General features: G+C 37.6%; 1 pseudogene; it reads left to right on the forward strand.

Annotated features, from left to right (window-relative positions):
- Positions 1–8,701, forward strand: part of LOC127921958 (GPI transamidase component PIG-S-like) — a 33,673-nt pseudogene extending 24,972 nt beyond the window's left edge.
- The last annotated feature ends 4,098 nt before the right edge of the window (positions 8,702–12,799 follow it).

Genomic DNA, 12,799 nt, shown 5'->3' on the forward strand with positions numbered 1-12,799 from the left:
CATGTTAAATGCATTATGGGGTATTTAATCCATGTTAAATGCATTATGGGGTATTTAATCCATGTTAAATTCATTATGGGGTATTTAATCCGTGTTACATTCATTATGGGGTATGTAATCCGTGTTACATTCATTATGGGGTATGTAATCCATGTTACATTCATTATGGGGTATGTAATCCATGTTACATTCATTATGGGGTATTTAATCCGTGTTACATTCATTATGGGGTATTTAATCCGTGTTACATTCATTATGGGGTATTTAATACATGTTACATTCATTATGGGGTATGTAATCCATGTTACATTCATTATGGGGTATTTAATACATGTTACATTCATTATGGGGTATGTAATCCATGTTACATTCATTATGGGGTAGTTAATCCATGTTACATTCATTATGGGGTATTTAATCCATGTTAAATGCATTATGGGGTATTTAATCCATGTTAAATGCATTATGGGGTATTTAATCCATGTTAAATTCATTATGGGGTATTTAATCCGTGTTACATTCATTATGGGGTATGTAATCCGTGTTACATTCATTATGGGGTATTTAATCCATGTTCAATTCATTATGGGGGTATGTAATCCGTGTTACATTCATTATGGGGTATTTAATCCGTGTTACATTCATTATGGGGTATTTAATCCGTGTTACATTCATTATGGGGTATTTAATCCATGTTACATTCATTATGGGGTATTTAATCCATGTTACATTCATTATGGGGTATTTAATCCATGTTACATTCATTATGGGGTATTTAATCCATGTTACATTCATTATGGGGTATTTAATCCATGTTACATTCATTATGGGGTATGTAATCCGTGTTACATTCATTATGGGGTATGTAATCCATGTTACATTCATTATGGGGTATTTAATCCATGTTACATTCATTATGGGGTATTTAATCCATGTTACATTCATTATGGGGTATTTAATCCATGTTACATTCATTATGGGGTATTTAATCCATGTTACATTCATTATGGGGTATTTAATCCATGTTACATTCATTATGGGGTATTTAATCCATGTTACATTCATTATGGGGTATGTAATCCATGTTACATTCATTATGGGGTATTTAATCCATGTTACATTCATTATGGGGTATTTAATCCATGTTACATTCATTATGGGGTATTTAATCCATGTTACATTCATTATGGGGTATGTAATCCATGTTACATTCATTATGGGGTATTTAATCCATGTTACATTCATTATGGGGTATTTAATCCATGTTACATTCATTATGGGGTATTTAATCCATGTTACATTCATTATGGGGTATTTAATCCATGTTACATTCATTATGGGGTATTTAATCCATGTTACATTCATTATGGGGTATGTAATCCGTGTTACATTCATTATGGGGTATGTAATCCATGTTACATTCATTATGGGGTATTTAATCCATGTTACATTCATTATGGGGTATTTAATCCATGTTACATTCATTATGGGGTATGTAATCCATGTTACATTAATTATGGGGTATTTAATCCATGTTACATTCATTATGGGGTATTTAATCCATGTTACATTCATTATGGGGTATTTAATCCATGTTACATTCATTATGGGGTATGTAATCCGTGTTACATTCATTATGGGGTATTTAATCCATGTTCAATTCATTATGGGGTATTTAATACATGTTACATTCATTATGGGGTATTTAATCCATGTTAAATTCATTATGGGGTATGTAATCCATGTTACATTCATTATGGGGTATTTAATCCATGTTACATTCATTATGGGGTATTTAATCCATGTTCAATTCATTATGGGGTATTTAATCCATGTTACATTCATTATGGGGTATTTAATCCATGTTAAATTCATTATGGGGTATGTAATCCATGTTACATTCATTATGGGGTATGTAATCCGTGTTACATTCATTATGGGGTATTTAATCCATGTTCAATTCATTATGGGGTATTTAATCCATGTTACATTCATTATGGGGTATTTAATCCATGTTAAATTCATTATGGGGTATGTAATCCATGTTACATTCATTATGGGGTATGTAATCCATGTTACATTCATTATGGGGTATGTAATCCATGTTACATTCATTATGGGGTATGTAATCCATGTTACATTCATTATGGGGTATGTAATCCATGTTACATTCATTATGGGGTATGTAATCCATGTTAAATTCATTATGGGGTATGTAATCCATGTTACATTCATTATGGGGTATTTAATCCATGTTACATTCATTATGGGGTATGTAATCCATGTTAAATTCATTATGGGGTATGTAATCCATGTTACATTCATTATGGGGTATGTAATCCATGTTACATTCATTATGGGGTATGTAATCCATGTTACATTCATTATGGGGTATGTAATCCATGTTACATTCATTATGGGGTATTTAATCCATGTTACATTCATTATGGGGTATGTAATCCATGTTAAATTCATTATGGGGTATGTAATCCATGTTACATTCATTATGGGGTATTTAATCCATGTTACATTCATTATGGGGTATGTAATCCATGTTAAATTCATTATGGGGTATGTAATCCATGTTACATTCATTATGGGGTATGTAATCCATGTTACATTCATTATGGGGTATTTAATCCATGTTACATTCATTATGGGGTATTTAATCCCATGTTACATTCATTATGGGGTATTTAATCCATGTTACATTCATTATGGGGTATTTAATCCATGTTACATTCATTATGGGGTATTTAATCCATGTTACATTCATTATGGGGTATTTAATCCATGTTACATTCATTATGGGGTATGTAATCCATGTTACATTCATTATGGGGTATTTAATCCATGTTACATTCATTATGGGGTATGTAATCCATGTTAAATTCATTATGGGGTATGTAATCCATGTTACATTCATTATGGGGTATGTAATCCATGTTAAATTCATTATGGGGTATGTAATCCATGTTACATTCATTATGGGGTATTTAATCCATGTTACATTCATTATGGGGTATGTAATCCATGTTAAATTCATTATGGGGTATGTAATCCATGTTACATTCATTATGGGGTATTTAATCCATGTTACATTCATTATGGGGTATGTAATCCATGTTAAATTCATTATGGGGTATGTAATCCATGTTACATTCATTATGGGGTATGTAATCCATGTTAAATTCATTATGGGGTATGTAATCCATGTTACATTCATTATGGGGTATTTAATCCATGTTACATTCATTATGGGGTATGTAATCCATGTTAAATTCATTATGGGGTATGTAATCCATGTTACATTCATTATGGGGTATGTAATCCATGTTAAATTCATTATGGGGTATGTAATCCATGTTACATTCATTATGGGGTATTTAATCCATGTTACATTCATTATGGGGTATGTAATCCATGTTAAATTCATTATGGGGTATGTAATCCATGTTACATTCATTATGGGGTATGTAATCCATGTTAAATTCATTATGGGGTATGTAATCCATGTTACATTCATTATGGGGTATTTAATCCATGTTACATTCATTATGGGGTATGTAATCCATGTTACATTCATTATGGGGTATGTAATCCATGTTACATTCATTATGGGGTATTTAATCCATGTTACATTAATTATGGGGTATTTAATCCATGTTACATTCATTATGGGGTATTTAATCCATGTTACATTCATTATGGGGTATTTAATCCATGTTACATTCATTATGGGGTATTTAATCCATGTTACATTCATTATGGGGTATTTAATCCATGTTACATTCATTATGGGGTATGTAATCCATGTTACATTCATTATGGGGGTATGTAATCCATGTTACATTCATTATGGGGTATGTAATCCATGTTACATTCATTATGGGGTATGTAATCCATGTTACATTCATTATGGGGTATGTAATCCATGTTACATTCATTATGGGGTATTTAATCCATGTTACATTCATTATGGGGTATTTAATCCATGTTACATTCATTATGGGGTATTTAATCCATGTTACATTCATTATGGGGTATTTAATCCATGTTACATTCATTATGGGTATGTAATCCATGTTACATTCATTATGGGGTATTTAATCCATGTTACATTCATTATGGGGTATGTAATCCATGTTACATTCATTATGGGTATGTAATCCATGTTACATTCATTATGGGGTATGTAATCCATGTTACATTCATTATGGGGTATTTAATCCATGTTAAATTCATTATGGGGTATTTAATCCATGTTACATTCATTATGGGGTATTTAATCCATGTTACATTCATTATGGGGTATTTAATCCATGTTACATTCATTATGGGGTATTTAATCCATGTTACATTCATTATGGGGTATGTAATCCATGTTACATTCATTATGGGGTATGTAATCCGTGTTACATTCATTATGGGGTATTTAATACATGTTACATTCATTATGGGGTATTTAATCCATGTTCAATTCATTATGGGGTATTTAATACATGTTACATTCATTATGGGGTATTTAATCCATGTTCAATTCATTATGGGGTATGTAATCCATGTTACATTCATTATGGGGTATTTAATCCATGTTACATTCATTATGGGGTATGTAATCCATGTTACATTCATTATGGGGTATGTAATCCATGTTACATTCATTATGGGGTATGTAATCCATGTTACATTCATTATGGGGTATTTAATCCATGTTAAATTCATTATGGGGTATTTAATCCATGTTACATTCATTATGGGGTATTTAATCCATGTTACATTCATTATGGGGTATGTAATCCATGTTACATTCATTATGGGGTATGTAATCCATGTTACATTCATTATGGGGTATGTAATCCATGTTACATTCATTATGGGGTATGTAATCCATGTTACATTCATTATGGGGTATGTAATCCATGTTACATTCATTATGGGGTATGTAATCCATGTTACATTCATTATGGGGTATGTAATCCATGTTACATTCATTATGGGGTATGTAATCCATGTTACATTCATTATGGGGTATGTAATCCATGTTACATTCATTATGGGGTATGTAATCCATGTTACATTCATTATGGGGTATTTAATCCGTGTTCAATTCATTATGGGGTATTTAATCCGTGTTACATTCATTATGGGGTATGTAATCCATGTTACATTCATTATGGGGTATGTAATCCATGTTACATTCATTATGGGGTATGTAATCCATGTTACATTCATTATGGGGTATTTAATCCGTGTTACATTCATTATGGGGTATGTAATCCGTGTTACATTCATTATGGGGTATGTAATCCATGTTACATTCATTATGGGGTAGTTAATCCATGTTACATTCATTATGGGGTATTTAATCCATGTTAAATGCATTATGGGGTATTTAATCCATGTTAAATGCATTATGGGGTATTTAATCCATGTTAAATTCATTATGGGGTATTTAATCCATGTTAAATGCATTATGGGGTATTTAATCCATGTTAAATGCATTATGGGGTATTTAATCCATGTTAAATTCATTATGGGGTATTTAACGTGTTACATTCATTATGGGGTATGTAATCCGTGTTACATTCATTATGGGGTATGTAATCCATGTTACATTCATTATGGGGTATGTAATCCATGTTACATTCATTATGGGGTATTTAATCCGTGTTACATTCATTATGGGGTATTTAATCCGTGTTACATTCATTATGGGGTATTTAATACATGTTACATTCATTATGGGGTATGTAATCCATGTTACATTCATTATGGGGTATTTAATACATGTTACATTCATTATGGGGTATGTAATCCATGTTACATTCATTATGGGGTAGTTAATCCATGTTACATTCATTATGGGGTATTTAATCCATGTTAAATGCATTATGGGGTATTTAATCCATGTTAAATGCATTATGGGGTATTTAATCCATGTTAAATTCATTATGGGGTATTTAATCCGTGTTACATTCATTATGGGGTATGTAATCCGTGTTACATTCATTATGGGGTATTTAATCCATGTTCAATTCATTATGGGGTATGTAATCCGTGTTACATTCATTATGGGGTATTTAATCCGTGTTACATTCATTATGGGGTATTTAATCAAGTGTTACATTCATTATGGGGTATTTAATCCATGTTACATTCATTATGGGGTATTTAATCCATGTTACATTCATTATGGGGTATTTAATCCATGTTACATTCATTATGGGGTATTTAATCCATGTTACATTCATTATGGGGTATTTAATCCATGTTACATTCATTATGGGGTATGTAATCCGTGTTACATTCATTATGGGGTATGTAATCCATGTTACATTCATTATGGGGTATTTAATCCATGTTACATTCATTATGGGGTATTTAATCCATGTTACATTCATTATGGGGTATTTAATCCATGTTACATTCATTATGGGGTATTTAATCCATGTTACATTCATTATGGGGTATTTAATCCATGTTACATTCATTATGGGTATTTAATCCATGTTACATTCATTATGGGGTATGTAATCCATGTTACATTCATTATGGGGGTATTTAATCCATGTTACATTCATTATGGGGTATTTAATCCATGTTACATTCATTATGGGGTATTTAATCCATGTTACATTCATTATGGGGTATGTAATCCATGTTACATTCATTATGGGGTATTTAATCCATGTTACATTCATTATGGGGTATTTAATCCATGTTACATTCATTATGGGGTATTTAATCCATGTTACATTCATTATGGGGTATTTAATCCATGTTACATTCATTATGGGGTATTTAATCCATGTTACATTCATTATGGGGTATGTAATCCGTGTTACATTCATTATGGGGTATGTAATCCATGTTACATTCATTATGGGGTATTTAATCCATGTTACATTCATTATGGGGTATTTAATCCATGTTACATTCATTATGGGGTATTTAATCCATGTTACATTCATTATGGGGTATTTAATCCATGTTACATTCATTATGGGGTATTTAATCCATGTTACATTCATTATGGGGTATTTAATCCATGTTACATTCATTATGGGGTATGTAATCCATGTTACATTCATTATGGGGTATTTAATCCATGTTACATTCATTATGGGGTATTTAATCCATGTTACATTCATTATGGGGTATTTAATCCATGTTACATTCATTATGGGGGTATGTAATCCATGTTACATTCATTATGGGGTATTTAATCCATGTTACATTCATTATGGGGTATTTAATCCATGTTACATTCATTATGGGGTATTTAATCCATGTTACATTCATTATGGGGTATTTAATCCATGTTACATTCATTATGGGGTATGTAATCCATGTTACATTCATTATGGGGTATGTAATCCGTGTTACATTCATTATGGGGTATTTAATCCATGTTCAATTCATTATGGGGTATTTAATCCATGTTACATTCAGGCTGTAACACAACAACATGTGGAAGGGTGTGAATACTTTGTGAAGGGAGTGTACATCATGTACTCAACACACAATGTCCTGTGAAGGTGTGTCATTCTCCCTCTCTCTAGGTGTATAATGTCAATGGGACAGAGCTTCCTGTTCACATCAACATAGACATGACCAGAGTGATGGGAGTCTTCCTGGCACAGCTACGGTCAGTACTGGCGTGTTTGAGTAAGGCCACGTCCAAGTGGCGTGTTGATTTTGATCCGTGTTTTCCAGTCTTCATTGGGAGACGGACGTTGGCGGTCAGTGGAGATGACGCACCCATACAGTTTCCATCCACTGACGACACGTTCAGATGGACCAAAATGAATCCGTTCCAACTTGGTGTCCATTGTCCCCTCTGTCTCTCCCTCAGGCTGATGCTGAGTGTCCAGTCGTCAACCCCTCCCCCTGGCTTCCTGGTTGGCCCGTGTGGCCCAGCGGGATTGGCTGACTGGGAGTTGGATCGCCTCCTGTGGAGTCGCAGTGTCGAGAACGTTGCCACGGCAACGACAACTATCACCTCATTGGCCCAGCTGCTGGACCAGATAGGAAACATCGTCATCAACGACAACATCGCAGAACAGGTGTGTGTGTGTGTGTGTGTGTGTGTGTGTGTGTGTGTGTGTGTGTGTGTGTGTGTGTGAAATAGTAGTCTTGTCGTGCTATCGTCATGGTCTCTAACTGGTGATTGGCTGTTGTTCCTGTCCGTCAGGTGTCAGCAGCAGTTGCCTCTCTCCAGTTGGCTGTGGGTCAGTTGGAGGCGGGGAACCTGGGCCTGGCCCTGCAGTACAGTAAGGAAGCTATCCTCCATTCAGAACGAGCCTTCTTGACCCCTCCCTCCTCCACCTCCTCTATTTCCCTGACGATCAGAAGTTTGCCATCTACATCCCTCTCTTCCTGCCCATGTGTGTCCCCATCCTGCTCTCACTGCTCAAGATGGCCGCGAGGCTCGCCAGAGGCGAAGGGAGAGACAGGACAAGAAGGAGTGAGATGGAAGTTATTAAGATGGAGAGATCGACCGATGAACGGGCACACGCACAGTTGGTTCACTGATCAACAAAGTGTTTAAAGGAAACTGTCTGGACTCAGAAATTATGTTAAGACCATTAGAAATACATGGGGCCGTATTGATCAAACTTCTCACAATAGGAGTGTTTATTTAGGATCAGTTTTGCCTTTCAGAACACAATGAATAAGATTACATGGACAGGGGGACCTGATCCTAGATCAACACTCTTCTGATTATATAGACAGGGGACCTGATCCTAGATCAACACTCCTCTGATTACATAGACAGGGGGACCTGATCCTAGATCAACAATCTTCTGATTATATAGACAGGGGACCTGATCCTAGATCAACACTCCTCTGATTACATGGACAGGGGGACCTGATCCTAGATCAACAATCTTCTGATTATATAGACAGGGGACCTGATCCTAGATCAACACTCCTCTGATTACATGGACAGGGGGACCTGATCCTAGATCAACACTCTTCTGATTATATAGACAGGGGGACCTGATCCTAGATCAACACTCCTCTGATTACATGGACAGGGGACCTGATCCTAGATCAACACTCTTCTGATTATATAGACAGGGGACCTGATCCTAGATCAACACTCCTCTGATTACATGGACAGGGGGACCTGATCCAAGATCAACACTCTTCTGACTATATAGACAGGGGACCTGATCCTAGATCAACACTCCTCTGATTACATGGACAGGGGGACCTGATCCAAGATCAACAATCTTCTGATTATATAGACAGGGGGACCTGATCCTAGATCAACACTCCTCTGATTACATGGACAGGGGAACCTGATCCTAGATCAACACTCCTCTGATTACATAGACAGGGGGACCTGATCCTAGATCAACAATCTTCTGATTATATAGACAGGGGGACCTGATCCTAGATCAACACTCCTCTGATTACATGGACAGGGGGACCTGATCCAAGATCAACACTCTTCTGACTATATAGACAGGGGGACCTGATCCTAGATCAACACTCCTCTGATTACGGGGCGGCAGGGTAGCCTAATGGTTCGAGCATTGGACTAGCAACCGGAAGGTTGCAAGTTCAAACCCTTGAGCTGACAAGGTACAAATCTGTCGTTCTGCCCCTGAACAGGCAGTTAACCCACTGTTCCTAGGCCGTCATTGAAAATAAGAATTTGTTCTTAACTGATTTGCCTAGTTAAATAAAGGTAAAATAAATAAAAAATTACATGGACAGGGGGACCTGATCCAAGATCAACGCTCTTCTGATTATATAGACAGGGGGACCTGATCCTAGATCAACACTCCTCTGATTATATAGACAGGGGGACCTGATCCTAGATCAACACTCCTCTGATTATATAGACAGGGGGACCTGATCCTAGATCAACACTCCTCTGATTACATGGACAGGGGGACCTGATCCTAGATCAACACTCCTCTGATTATATAGACAGGGGGACCTGATCCTAGATCAACACTCCTCTGATTATATAGACAGGGGGACCTGAATTATTTTCCAATCGTTCCGTTCCGAGCAGAACCCATTCCGGTGTTCCGAGCAGAAGAAAGTTACTGTTTTATATAGTGGCTTTTCGTTATTTAAAAAACTGAAATCAATATCGTTTTAACATTTAGAGTTAAATAAATGTATTCCCCCAATTAGCACCAATGTGTTTAGGCTATTACTAGCATTATAACTTCACCTAATTACAGAATTGTATACTAGACATAAGGGATATTTTGGGGGAAAAAAGTTATTAACCGGTAATCAAGATTTGAAAATAACGGTTCTGTTCCCGGAACACTAGAGATCCCTTTCGTTCCCGGTTCTGATTTCGTTCCTCGGAAAATGTTTTTGAGTTCTGTTCCCTGAACCGGTTCCAACCTCTGACTGAGATACTTGATACATATGCGGCCCCTGAAAACCAGGCGTTTGCTGTAGTCTGAAACCACTGGTGGCAGGGGGTTGATGCCATCACCGTGGCGATGTGGAAATGTTTTTAGTTGTCTTTTATTTGCCTGATGTCTGATCTGGAAGCAACAGGTCTGTCTTTCACTGTAGCAACAAAGTTCAGTTTGTTTGTTTTATTTATGTTGGGAATGATGCTTTACTTACGCTCTGTCGATTATTGTACGAGAGGGACTCGTATGCGATCAACTGGGAATTCATTGATTTGGGGAAGGACTTTGTCTATCTTTTTGTTTGTTTTATGCTTTGTGCATGTTTATGACAATATAAAAAAAATCTAAAGCCGGTCTTATGTTTGTTGATAAATATACTAAACAAAGATATAAATGCAACAATTTAAATGAGTTTTCTGAGTTACAATTTTAATAAATATATTAGGCCCTAATCTATGGATTTCACATGACTGGGCAGGGCGCAGCCATGGGTGGGCTTTGGAGGTCATAGGCCCACCCAATGGGGAGCCAGGCTCAGCCAATCAGAGTGAGTTCTTCCCCACAAAAGGACTTAATTACAGACAGAAATACTCCTGTTTCATCAACTGTCCGGGTGGCTGGTATCAGACGCTTCCAAAAAAGTGAAGGAGCTGGATTTGGAGGTCCTGGGGTGGTTGCACGTCGTCTGCGGTTGTGATCCCAGCTGGACGTTCTGGCAAATGCTCTAGAACGATATTGAAGGCGGCTTATGGTAGAGAAATGAACATGAAATGATTTGGCAACAGCTCTGGTCGACATTCCTGCAGTCAGTGTGCCAATTGCACGCTCCCTCAACTTGAGACATTCGTGGCAATTTGTGGGAAGGCTTTCCACTAGATGTTGGAACATTGCTGCTATAACAGCCTCCACTCTTCTGGGAAGGCTTTCCACTAGATGTTGGAACATTGCTGCTATAACAGCCTCCACTCTTCTGGGAAGGCTTTCCACTAGATGTTGGAACATTGCTGCTATAACAGCCTCCACTCTTCTGGGAAGGCTTTCCACTAGATGTTGGAACATTGCTGCTATAACAGCCTCCACTCTTCTGGGAAGGCTTTCCACTAGATGTTGGAACATTGCTGCTATAACAGCCTCCACTCTTCTGGGAAGGCTTTCCACTAGATGTTGGAACATTGCTGCTATAACAGCCTCCACTCTTCTGGGAAGGCTTTCCACTAGATGTTGGAACATTGCTGCTATAACAGCCTCCACTCTTCTGGGAAGGCTTTCCACTAGATGTTGGAACATTGCTGCTATAACAGCCTCCACTCTTCTGGGAAGGCTTTCCACTAGATGTTGGAACATTGCTGCTATAACAGCCTCCACTCTTCTGGGAAGGCTTTCCACTAGATGTTGGAACATTGCTGCTATAACATCCTCCACTCTTCTGGGAAGGCTTTCCACTAGATGTAGGAACATTGCTGCAATAACAGCCTCCACTCTTCTGGAAAGGCTTTCCACTAGATGTTGGAACATTGCTGCTATAACATCCTCCACTCTTCTGGGAAGGCTTTCCACTAGATGTAGGAACATTGCTGCTATAACAGCCTCCACTCTTCTGGAAAGGCTTTCCACTAGATGTTGGAACATTGCTGCTATAACAGCCTCCACTCTTCTGGGAAGGCTTTCCACTAGATGTTGGAACATTGCTGCTATAACAGCCTCCAGTCTTCTGGGAAGGCTTTCCACTAGATGTTGGAACATTGCTGCTATAACAGCCTCCACTCTTCTGGGAAGGCTTTCCACTAGATGTTGGAACATTGCTGCTATAACAGCCTCCACTCTTCTGGGAAGGCTTTCCACTAGATGTTGGAACATTGCTGCTATAACAGCCTCCACTCTTCTGGGAAGGTTTTCCACTAGATGTTGGAACATTGCTGCTATAACAGCCTCCACTCTTCTGGGAAGGCTTTCCACTAGATGTTGGAACATTGCTGCTATAACAGCCTCCACTCTTCTGGGAAGGCTTTCCAGTAGATGTTGGAACATTGCTGCTATAACAGCCTCCACTCTTCTGGGAAGGCTTTCCACTAGATGTTGGAACATTGCTGCTATAACAGCCTCCACTCTTCTGGGAAGGCTTTCCACTAGATGTTGGAACATTGCTGCTGTAACAGCCTCCACTCTTCTGGGAAGGCTTTCCACTAGATGTTGGAACATTGCTGCTGTAACAGCCTCCACTCTTCTGGGAAGGCTTTCCACTAGATGTTGGAACATTGCTGCTATAACAGCCTCCACTCTTCTGGGAAGGCTTTCCACTAGATGTTGGAACATTGCTGCTGTAACAGCCTCCACTCTTCTGGGAAGGCTTTCCACTAGATGTTGGAACATTGCTGCTGTAACAGCCTCCACTCTTCTGG

This window comes from Oncorhynchus keta, unplaced genomic scaffold (genome assembly GCF_023373465.1).
Source record: "Oncorhynchus keta strain PuntledgeMale-10-30-2019 unplaced genomic scaffold, Oket_V2 Un_contig_24147_pilon_pilon, whole genome shotgun sequence".
NCBI lineage: Eukaryota > Metazoa > Chordata > Actinopteri > Salmoniformes > Salmonidae > Oncorhynchus > Oncorhynchus keta.